The sequence below is a fragment of the Nomascus leucogenys genome, chromosome 17, assembly GCF_006542625.1.
Source record: "Nomascus leucogenys isolate Asia chromosome 17, Asia_NLE_v1, whole genome shotgun sequence".
In the NCBI taxonomy this organism is placed as follows: domain Eukaryota; kingdom Metazoa; phylum Chordata; class Mammalia; order Primates; family Hylobatidae; genus Nomascus; species Nomascus leucogenys.
Window position 1 is genome coordinate 59,615,351 of NC_044397.1, and position 12,206 is coordinate 59,627,556.

The 12,206-nt window shown below is 49.3% G+C and overlaps 1 non-coding gene across 1 annotated transcript; it reads left to right on the top strand.

The window, feature by feature from the left end:
- The first annotated feature begins 8,735 nt into the window (after positions 1-8,735).
- Positions 8,736-8,797, top strand: LOC115831033. The gene has a single exon (XR_004026583.1). It is a non-coding gene; the product is annotated as a U7 small nuclear RNA (small nuclear RNA).
- Positions 8,798-12,206: the final 3,409 nt, after the last annotated feature.

The following is a 12,206-nucleotide window of genomic DNA, read 5'->3' on the forward strand; positions in this document are numbered from 1 at the left end:
ACTTCCTAAGTTCCTGGTAGTTTCATGCATTTGTCTTTTACGAGATATCGACTTTTCAGCAAGTATTCTGAAAGAGGGGGCTTCTCACAGAGGAAAAGGTCCAGAAGCTATTAGCATGGATTTTAGAAAAAGAAGCTGGAAATTCTGGCAGGAGAGAGAGGGTCAACTTTGTTCAATATTTATTTAGTATTGCAAAGTCACTTCAGACTTTGGAAATGAGAGTTTTGGAAAGGACTCGATTCTTAGAGCCTCCCTTGGGACTTCTGCTCCCACAGCCAAAAGTTCAGGACCCCCAAGGGCACTAGGAGCCAGGCATGGTCAGGGGATGGCGGCCAAAGTGCTGCATCACTCAACCAATCCCATGAGGGCAGCTGTGGATCAGCCTGGCTGGGGGCTCCCATCCCAGTAGAGAACTGGCCAGGGCCCCACAGTGAGAGGGATCAGGTCGGGGCCAGGGTTGCTTCTAACCAAGCTGCCCCAGTGAATGTGGCACAGCATAGGACAAACACAGCTGAAATTAAGAAGCAAGCTCCATCATCAGGCCCTTTTTCAGACAAGGAAACTGAGACTCAAAGCAGAAAATTGTCCGCTTACGGCCCCACAGGCTGTGGGTGGCCTGGATTTCTCCTGAGGATGTGCCATGCAGAGTTTCCATGAGTGGCTGCCGGGTCCCTGAGCATCTCCCCCAGGCACAGCACAGGCTTGGCCTGCGCCTCACAGCTGAACTCCCTCCCTACGTTGGACCCCCAGGGCCAGGCTAGAAAGCCTTGGATTTGTGGGACAGACACACGCTCCACAGCCAATATTTTTGTAAATAGAAGCAGCATCAACCCACTTCTGGCAGATGGTACCTGGACAGCTGGAGTCTTGCTTGGTTTCCTTTGCAGAAATCTACTGATTTCTGATGGTGGACAGCCAAGGAAATCCAAATTCCCATAATTTAGACCCAAGAGCCTGAAGCTGGCAGGCATCAGATAAGACTGAATCTCCGTGTTCCCATCAAAGGGTAGAATTAAACTTACCTTTGTTAATCAGCCAAGAACCACTAACACCCGCTACAAAAGCGCCTGTGGGGATAAAAGCAGATGCAGGAACGGCAGCCCCTGGACCTGGGTAGAGGCTGCAGCAGAGGGTTCTGGGGACAGTGCCTTCCTCTCAGCTGCCTGCCAGGCCAGCAGGCACTGATTATTTCAATAAAATAAATGTCATAAAATCTTTAACGTTGTTGGAAAATAGTTAGCAAGGAGATAATGGGATTTTTTTTTTTCTGTAACTGCTAATGACCCAGCATGACAACATTTCACCCAAAATAACTTGTTTTCTTTATATTTCTTCTTAGTTTCATGAAGTCAAGATTCATAACGTCAGAAAGAAACATTTTAAAGGTGTTATATGCATAGACTGAGAAGAAACCAAGCTCAACTCCTGAGTTTTATGGTTGACGCTCACAGACCATTTTTGCGTATCTGCTTCTCAAATCCGTCAGCGGCCATCAGGTATTTGTGTCCCGGCTTTTCACTAGGATCACCTGCAGAGCTTGCCAGCGACCATGGCCAGGCCCCAGGCCAGAAGCTCCCACATTGCTCAGGGGATTCTAAAGTGCACCCCAGACCCCAGCAGTCCACCCTGGCTCTTCCCATCCTTCCCGGGCACATTCCCTTCCAAGCACACAGGCCTCATTTCTATACTTAAACCTGCTGAATTCATTCCTGCCTCAGGGCTTCTGCACACCCTCTCTTTCCCCTCTTCAGGTCCGTCCTTTGCCCCTTCCATTGCTGACACCTTCCCATTTTCTGGGTCTTAAATCAAGTGTCTTTCTTCCCTCTCATTCTCTATCACTTTCCCTTCACGGCATTTACCATGACCTAAAACCACCTTGGTTATTCTGGTTTGCCTCCATTTCATTTTAATATATTGTAACTACTTCAAAACTTAAGTGAAAATATGCATACTTAATAGGGACAGTTTTCTTTTGGGGGTGATAAAAGACAGATAGAGACCATGCTGTTAGATAGAGACCATGCTGGCACAACACTGAGAATGTAAAAGCCACTGAATTGTACACCTTAAAATGGTTAAAATGGTGAATTTTATGATATGTGAATTACCTCAATTTTAAAAAATACTTCTTTCATGACTCCTACACAAGTATATTTCAAATTTCTTTTTTTAATTCGCATATAATAATTGTACATATGTATGGGCTACAGAGCGAAGCTTCCACACGTATAATGTATAGTGGTCAGATTTGGGTCATTAGCGTATCCATCATCTCAGATATTTTGAGTTTGAGTCAAGTTCTTTCAGGCATGTCTTTGATTAGGAGGTTCTTTAATTTCCCTGAAATTTAAAACTGGACATATCTATTCAATAAAATTATAAAAATTATTATATTGCTACTTATCTTTATGAACTATAATTTTTTGGAACCACATGAGGAAGATGAAGATATGAGAATATTGAAACAACTGAAAGTATCCAGGTTGACCAAAACGTCTTTTACATTTTTGTTGACTGGCTTAATTACAAATAAATAAGCATCATCAAAGAGAAATTATAAAGAAATTTACAAAATGCTGTCTTTAATATAGAAATTTTATATATTCGGACTCCATATAAGATTTTGTTTGAGAAAGAATGTTTTTGCTGCTAAGGAAGTTTGATTTTTGAGCTAAATCGATCTGAAGGCCCTAACATCGTGCAAGCCTGACGCAGGTTACTGGACCATGTGCAGGTCATTCCCCCAGCGGCTGCTCCTGGGGCTCCTGGAGGAGACTTAAGTGTTGCCCAGCACCACCTTCAACACAGCAGCCTATATGTTCTCCACACCTGAGGAGTGTTTCTCCTTAACTCACCGAGTCAGAGTTCATAGGCTTCTCTCAGGAGAGGTAAGACCCACCCCACTCCACCCTATCTGGCAAGAATCCTTTGTGTTTACAGCACAATAGGAATGCAGGCATGGAGGCAGCCTCTGAGCTGACTGCAAGCAAAGTCCCAGGGAGATGACGTGGGTTAGCAAGGAAGGAAGAGGCATGAGGAAGCCCTTAGGACGGAAAGGAGCAGCCACCGTGTCCCTTCAAAGAAAACTCCCAGCATTGGTCCTGGCAGGGACTTTAGCGGCATCTTACCCACTACTGCCCTACTATAGACTGAAAATAATGAGATTCGGGGGAGAGAAGGGTTTGCCCAGAGCCCCACACTCTCTTCAGTACAGGATTGTCCTAGTGGACAAAAATAATTGCAGAATCCCTCTCCTGAGTCATTCACAATATGTTCTTGCCTTTTGCTAGTGCTTTGTCTTCTAGAACTTTCCGGACAGCACCCCACCTTCCTTCAGAAGCAAGGTTCCATGTTGTCTCAGTTGAGGGTGTTTCCTTTTCCAGAATTTCATTGCAATTTCCCCCATTTCTGTAACATTTGCTCAGTTGTTTAGTATTGTTTAGTGTTGTTCAGTGTTATTTAGTCAGTTGTTAGGAATCTCTTAGACTCCTGTTGTCAGTGAGGAGCCAAGCAGACACACTTGTAGACGCAACACGCAGAGCAGACATAAGATTCTGCCACTAGGGCTGGACCACACAGGCACCTTCTCTTCCAGGCTGCAGGGTCCCCCAGTGGCAATGGCCTCGTCTCCAGGAATTTCCTGCTCTAGAACTCAGAGAAGCAGCTGCCACACCAATACTAGCATGTGATAAATAGCAGCAGACAGGCTGAGCAATTAAACAGACCCCAAATGCTTGTCAGCGGGGCTGGACCTCACCAAGGACCAGGTAGACTATCCAGAGCATGGGCTTGCCCACCACTCAATTGACAGCCATGGCTGAAGCCACGTGAAGGATGTCTTCCCTGTGTGGCTGAGGGAGGGTCTGAGGGTCCCCTGTCCTGCCAGGCTCCCCTGCACCGGGATACAGACGTCCAAGAGCACATGCAGACAGCCATCAGACCACCTCACGAGGGGATGTGCCTGAGCTGAGCACCTGAGTTAACTGTGTTAGCCCACTGCCAGGTGTTGGCTGTGTGAGCTGGGTTACCTGGCTTAGCTTTATTACCTGAGTTAACTCAGTATCCTGTGTTACTGTATTAGCCCATGACTCTGTCACCTGTGTTACCTGCATTAGCTCACTGCCCTGTTACCTGAGTTACCTGAGTTACCTGCGTTAGCTCACTGTCCTTGATGGCGCCTCTCAAGGCACCTGTGGTAAAGGGATCCAGGTGTGTGTTTTAATATCCATTCCATTGAAAACTGTTCCTCTTGTAGAATAAATAAGGTCCTAGAAAAATGAAATGAAGACAAAACACAAATCCCAATTTTTGTTAGATTCAACAGATATAAAGTTACTCTGCCTAACTGCTGTAAAGTTCACATTGATTTACTCTCAATCTCTGTTCTTCCCTGTTTTGAGCCAGTGAGACACCCATCCCTGGTCAGCCGGCCACATCCAGGAGCCTGGTGTGGCCCTCAAGTAGTCCTCACCACAAACCAAGGATGCTGGCCCTGCTCCTGTCCTACAGATGGGAAAACTCAAGCCCAAGATTGTAGAGTCTCAGCCCCGGCCTTCGCCCTGCCAAACACCTGGGCACGCCTGTGAGCTTAGCTCCCTGCTGACCACCAGCATGGTCAGGCACAGCAGGGACAAAGGTCAGAGACAAAGATGACCCAACATGTGTTCTCCCTTGAGGAGGACCACAGATGCCAGAGATCAATGGGTGGACCACCCATGACTGCATCATGGTGTGACAGAGAAAGGGCTGGCGGGCCACATGCAACCACAGAGCAGGGAAGAAGAGAATCCTCCCTGCCAGTACAGGGAGAGCCCCTTTCAGCCCCCGGCTCATGCCCCAACCTGGAGACTCAGTTTCACCTGCTCAGCCCTCTCCACACCTGACCTCGAGTTCCACAAACAGAGATGATGATTTATGTATTTTCACGTCCATCCCCCATCCCACCTACCAAGGCATCCGTTCATAAGCAATATCCACTAGAAGTTATTTAAAGGAAATAATCAGCAGAAGAGAAAGTTGGGATGCAGTGGCCTCTTCAAGTCCCCTGCACACCCCCACCCACGCATCCTGTCACAGTGACTGCAGTGTGTGAATTCTCATTTCTCCCTTTACAGAGGGAGAAAGGAGATACTCTTGCCCAACATTTTCTTGGGCCTCCAGGCCATCCAGGGCCACAGCCATAGTCCAGGGGTTGAGTTTTGTCTGTGCAGCCTCCCCTACTGACCATGACCTCCTCGGGGGCAGGAACATGCTCATCCCTGTCCCATAACTCCAGGCAAGTGGCCCGCAAAGGGGCCAAGCACAAGACACCTGCCCTGATATCAGTTGTTCCAGAAACACTAGCACCTTCTGGGGCCCCATTCTTGCTGCCAAGACTTAAGTAGTCACAAAAACCTAGTGTCCCCTATCCTGCTGGTTGAAAGAAAGTATTTAGGGCAACTCAGAGACACTAAGGAAGGAAATGCTTTTCAAACTTTGCAGACTGTAACATGCAAAGGGTTTGAATGTCTCATAGTGAAGTTTTTGTTTTAAGGAACCTGAATATAAAATTAGGAATGAGCTGGAATGCTGTCTTGGACTCCTCAGAGCCTGGAATTTCTCCGACCTTCCCCATAATTGGAGCTGCCCCGTGAGTCTGAACACGCACCCCGTGTGGACGTGAGTTCACTCAGTGAAAAGCTCCCGCTTGCTTAACTCTCACAGCTCACCTTTAAGTGTTTGCGTGGGTGACTTCTTCTGTTGCCCAGACAACCACACTGTCACCGGGCATTTAGCTGTTGACACGTTAGGCATGTTCCACTGCATAGTGAATCAGCATTCTCTGTCTCTGGAATGAAATGAGGAAATTAAACATCAGAAACTTCTAAAGTGGCAGGAGGGTTGAAAGAAGAAATGCACAAGAGGTGACTCATCCTACTTTGATTCTATGCCTCGGCCACAGACACAAGTTAACCCTGTAATGCCCACTCAGGACCAGTGGCTCCCGGCTCTTAGGCAAGCCCAGCTCCCCGGCTGCAGCAGGCTCTGACAAGGCTCTGGTCAGGGATGGCAAACACAGTGCCTTTGGGGCTAGCAGACAGCATCATTGCATGGAGAGGCAGAACTGGAAAATGCCAGCTCACCCTAAATGCACTCAAATTCCTGTCTTTTCCTCAGTACAAGTCAAAAGAATGATCCAGATTCAGCTCAACTGTGATCCCTGAGATATTCTTTCATGAAATAATTCTTGTAGCCAACACCCTATTGGGACAACTCTTGCTGATTTTGAAAGGTTGTCTATGTCCCTTATTTACTTCCAGCTTCATAATGTCATAGAGATTCTAAGGTGGGGATTCCCATTCATCCCTTTACAAGGGAAGAAAGGAGACATTCTTGACCAAGATCTTTAGACAAACAGCAGAACCCTAACTATATAGACTCTGAGATTAAAAACCCAGTCCTCTTTACTCAATAAAATGCTGCCTCTCTAGTGAAACAAGTTAATGCACCTTTATAAATCACCTTATTTTGTGCTTACTCCTTATTTTGAGCCTTATTTCTAGTGGATTCTCTGGCTGCTGTAACATGTAGTCTTGTTGAACTCCTCATCTGGAAGGGCCACATCTATCATGTGGGGTAAATGAGATCATTTCAAACCTTGGAGTCATAGACCATGAAGAACCTTGGAGGTAAATGGAGAAGAGTAAAGGGCACCATCATTGCTGCCCAGCCCCATCCACCACACCCGGTGCCCACCACCCTGCACTAAGTCCGAGGACAGCAAAGAGGCCAAGTGCTCCTCTCCAAGGGTGTCCCGTGTCTTTCTGGGCACCAGATAGTGGGGCTTGTGGTAATTCCCAGAATGCTGAAAATGTAGGGTTGTATGAAGATAAAGGAAAATAATATGTGTCTAGTATTATGTAAACTGCAAAGAGTAACATCTGAGGAGGATGTTATCCTATGAGAAATCAACAGACTTGCTACAGCCCACACACAGTATCTGAGGACGGCTTTGCTGAGGGGCTGGGGTCCTGCGGAGCTGCACCACTTCCAACACCCAAAGCCACCAAAAATTTCCCACCACTTTGAGCTTTATCTTCCTGTGTTCCCATAGCATTATAAAGAGAATCCAGAGATGACACCAGCCTTGCTGGGTGCACCTGGTGATGTTTGCTTCAAGGCCATGGGGTCTTTAGAGAGACCATGACTGATGCTGGGGTGTGGAGCTGAGAGAAGAGGGTCCCCATCCTCGAGGAGCCCCACACAATGGCAGCTGCAGACGTGGAAAGAGAAAGTTATGAGGAAAACAAAGTAAGTTCTACAATAAAGCTCAGAGCCACTTGTCCTTTAACCAGGCTGGCTGAGCTGATCCCAACAGGCTGGTGAAGAAAGGAGAGCCCCACCTGCTAAGAAGATTCTGGACACCAAGACCACGGTGATATTTGAGGACGACCCCTGGGATGCATACAGGGACATGGGTTGCACCTAGAGGAGACACCAAGGATTCCTCAGGCCCTGGGAGTGTCGGGGAGACGGATGGAGCCCTCCCAAGGTTGGCAGAGCAGGGACTCACACCCAGAGTCCTTTCCCAGGTGGCTGGAGGAGCCCCTACCACTCCATGTGTCTGTAGCATACAGCTCTTCACTTCCCCACCCAGGACCTTTGATTCCCATCTGATTAATAAGGTTGAATTAGCTGGTTCTCTAAGGGAACTCCTGAAACCCCACCCTGCTGGGAAATCTAGATGTAGAACCCAGGGCACTGCATGGGCAGCACCAGTACCCATCTCCACCTCCCAGCCCTGGTAAGGATGGCAGGGGAGGTGCTGGAGCATCCTCTTGAGCCTTCGAACCCATCATGCTGAGGCTGGGCACTGCCCTACTGAGCATTCCCAGTGCCCTCAGTGCCAAGTTCTTGGGGGCCCTGGTGGATGCTCCACTCCACACTGATGGGCCTCGAGGAGAGGGAAGCATCCTGCAGAAGGGGCATGTGGAGTCTCCCGGAGCTGCCCTGAGATCAATCTCAGGACCCAGCCTCTGGGCTGACCCAGCTGAGTGTCCAATCTCACTTCACACAGCCTCTAAAACCACAAGCCCCTGCCATCTCCCTCACCTGCCCAAAGAGGCTTCAGCTTTCTTTCCTCCTGGACCTCATCCAAACCCTCCCTCTGGGCATCATCGTCAGAGTCTCGGTGCCTCGGTGCTTTAAAGGGAAGTGCAAATGTCATTGGCAGCCCCCAGTCCTCTTGGGAGCCCGGTGGTGCCACCCGTGCAGCTTGCTGGCCCTGGAAGCTGAGTGCTTGGAGCTGCTATGTGGACACTCCTGTAGGGAAGAGGGTGCCCCATTCATTTGGGATGAGTCTTCACACCAATTTTGTTGTGCCCAGCCTTCACCCCACCTAAGGGGTGCCTGAGGACAAGGACACTGCTACATTTTGAGTGTGTCCCCCAAAAGTTCATGTGTTAGGAGGTGGAACCTAATAGGAGGTGTTTGGGTCTTGAGAACTCACCCTCATGAATGGGTTAATGCCATTCTCACAAAACTGGGTCAGTTCTCACAGGAATGGACTCACCCTCACAAGAGCAGTTTGCAGCAAGTTGAGGCAGCCTCTCATGGCTGGCCTTTTGCACATGCTTGCTTCCCCTGCTGCTTCTCTGCCATGTTAGGGGCAGCACAAGGTCCTCACGAGAAGCCAGCACCCTACTTCCTGGACTTCACAGCCTCCAGAACCATGAGCCAAATCAAACTCTTTTCTTAAGTGTTAGAGCTCTTTTAGAATTTGTCTAGCAGGCTTTTCAGGTTTTGCTGGAAAGCAATCCCCCAACCAAAAAAAATAAATAAATAAAAAAACCCTCTCTTCTTTATAAATTATGTAGTCTCAGGCATTCTGTTACAGCAACACTAAATGGACTAAGACAGACACCCTTGAGCAGAGACAGGGGCTCCTGCCATCCACTAGCTCTACCGTGTCTGCAAAAACATTACTGAATCTCCTCATCTTTAAAAAGTAGATACAACCCCATTTGAATGATGACTTTGAGAATTAGGATGCGTGATGCTGATGCCCGGTGAGCATTCAGTCTGTGGTGCTGCCTCATCTACCCCTGGAGGGATCAATATCACACATCTGTTTTGACTGCGGATTAGCTCGGGCACCTGCCTCAGGGCACATTTTAAAAGCTGTCAGTGTGTTAAATGCACCCATTTCCTCATTGGTGTCTCAGCCTTTGAGCACAGTGCTCCATGTGCCTCATGCACCCCCAAGGAGCCCAGCTATATCCTCCCCTGTCAGCCCCCCATGGCCTGCGTGTACCCACAGATCATGCTGTTCCATTCCCCAGGCACTCAACATCACTTGGCTCTTTAGGGACAGTTTTCATCCCCTCTTCACTCCTGCTGTCGTCCCCAGAACCAGGCCCCAGTGGGCACAGAGGAGGTGCTGGAAGCCCATGGAAATCTGCCAGTGCATTCAAGGTGACAGCAGGGTCAACTCAGGCAACAGGGCTCTGAATTTAAACCTAGGGAGAGGAGCACTGAGGACGTGGGCTGGGCTCAGTCCCCAGGCAGGCGGGGCTATGTGGCTGGTATGTGGCAGTGTAGGATATTTCTATTCTGGGACCTTCTCCATGACTCTCTATGAACCAGAACTCTGGGAGAAGAGAACTTTCCCAGCCCTTCCTTGGGTGCTGCCCCCACAGACAAAAGGAACATCACTGACCATCAGAGAGGCGACACTGACATTGACCAGAGGGTTTAGTGTGAGTAGCATGGAGGCAGAAAAAGGCTGAGAACCATGTGTCAGCACATGGGCTGTTAAGAAAACCCCTGGCTGGGGAGAGCACACTGATTCTAGTAACTGGGGAGCATTTGGAGATGCTGCATAGCAAGCAGACACCCCCATCCCGGGAGGCTGAGCCACCTCCTGATGGTCATCACCGTGCTTTACACAACAGGCCGATTGTGTGGGGGTTTCCATTTCCTGCCTGGGATGGGCAGCGGGCAGCTGCGTGAAGGCTGCCAACTCTCTGAAGCTCTATCTAAACAAATAAATAGGCTCTCCAGAATGAAAGGGGCTTTGTGCATTGTTCTGTTGACTTTGGGAAAGGAAAGCACAATTAACAAATGACCACAGAGGGGACACAGGGGGCAAGGGATCGAGCTGGTTCTCCAAGGCCAGGCCCACACCCAGGAGACAGTAGTGGATGCTGGAGAAGCAGCCGGTGGAAGCGGCTGCACCCCGTGCATCTCCCAAGCAGGCCTTCCTAGAGGATCCCGGCACCTTTAAGTCTCCAGTTCCTCCTTGAGGGTGTAAGGACAGCCATGGTGCCTGTGGATGGCATTGCTGAGAAGATGGAATCCCATGAATAAAATAACTGTGCAGTGGGTGCCTCCCAGGTCCTGATCCTTAGCAACTGGCTCCTCAGGACCCCCACCTGGCCATCAACCTAAGGTTCGGTTCTGGCGTGAGTGCTGATGGGCCCTCACTTTTCGGAGTCTCCCAAAATCTATATCAATGTCAAATGGAAGTTTTAGTGGTAGTAATAATAACACTAGAACCCACTCGAAGGTGCTGCAGTATAGTTTAAATGAGATGCCGCAGCATGAAATTTTCTCCAGGGTAAAAATGTAAAGCATTGTATTTATTTTAAATAAAAACGTATTACAGAACAGAATACAAACTATGTGTCCATTTTTGAGATGAACTGTGATAATTCCAGCTCTGTGTCTACTCCCCCAGGGTGTACAGGGAAAATGTTCCAGAATATTCTGTGCTTAGCTCAGGCCTCTGTGAGGTGGGGGAGCTTTTGGGGGTGGGGGAGCCCCAGGACAGCAGAAGCTGCAGTTGGTGTCTCTCAAGGTCCCTCAGGACCGTCTGCTGTGGGTGGCATCTGCGCCTATGCTCTTTTCTGAATGAGAAAGGCGCAGATGGAAATAGGAAAGGTGCAGGAAGACACCGAGTGGAAAGGAAATCAGGCAGCTCCTTCAGAAAACAGGAGAGTTACTTCCTCTGGCTCAGCCCTCTTCACTCACACCCACATCCTGGGTCTCACCTCCGAAAAGACTTTTGGTCACAACTGACCTGGGGTGTCTGCCCAGTTCTCCACGGACACCAACAGCCGCCTGCCCTGTCCCAGCTTCTGTCTTCCCCCTCCACTTGTCTTCCCCAGATGCAGCCTGACCATGCCCTCGCTTGTTCCACAGCTCCCCAGGGCCCCATAAACCAACCACAGGGCTGCCTGCCTTTCCCCTGCCCACAGGGGCTTGTGCCTCCCCAGCCAACTAGCACCTGACACTCCTACATCCCAGCCACACAGTCACCCTGCCTGGGGACTGAGCCCAGCCCACACCGTGGGTGCTCTGTTCCCACGGTTTCCCTCAGCCCCAAGCTGTCACCATCATCTTCTGTGGCCATTCCACATCCTGGGCTGGACCTTGCCTTTGGTCTCACGGACCTTGGGTCCAACCATACAGGAAATGAACAAAAGATGCTTTCTCTTATCAGGAAGGTAACAAGTGAGGCCAAAGTTCATAAATCAGAGGGTAGGGGAAGGGAGTGGCAGCCAATGTGAATGAGGTGTACTGAAAGGCCTTTCCTAAGACCCAGGTGTTTCACACGGCTATGAGGTCTGAGACCCCACCCAGCTGGGAATATCTCTTGGGCCCAAATCCCATGTGCCCTTCAGGGCCCAGCCCAAAGACTACACCCCCCAAATTCATTGTTCTTTTTTCTTTCTTTTTTTGGTTTTTTTTGAGATGGAGTCTCCCTCTATCGCCCAGGCTGGAGTGCAGTGGGGCGATCTCAGCTTACTGCAACCTCTGCCTCCCAGGTTCTAGTTATTCTCCTGCCTCAGCCTCCCAAGTAGCTGAGATTACAGGCGCACACCACCATGCCTGGCTAATTTTTGTATTTTTAGTAGAAATGGGGTTTCGCCATGTTGGCCAGGCTGGTCTCGAACTCCTGACCTCAAGTGATCCACCTGCTTCAGCTTCCCAAAGTGCTGAGATTACAGGCATGAACCACCATGCCCAGTGAAATTCACCCTTCTTAACCCACCTTTTACCACAGTGAGACAGGAAAGGATGGCACCCAGATGCTATTGGTGCACATAGCGTAACCTTGGGAAAGCCACAGCTGGCTGGCTTAGGGGACAAGCCCCTGGCCACAGGGGGATGTTCTCCAGTATTCTCACTCTAATTCGTGCACTCAACAAGCAGTTTCTGGAGCC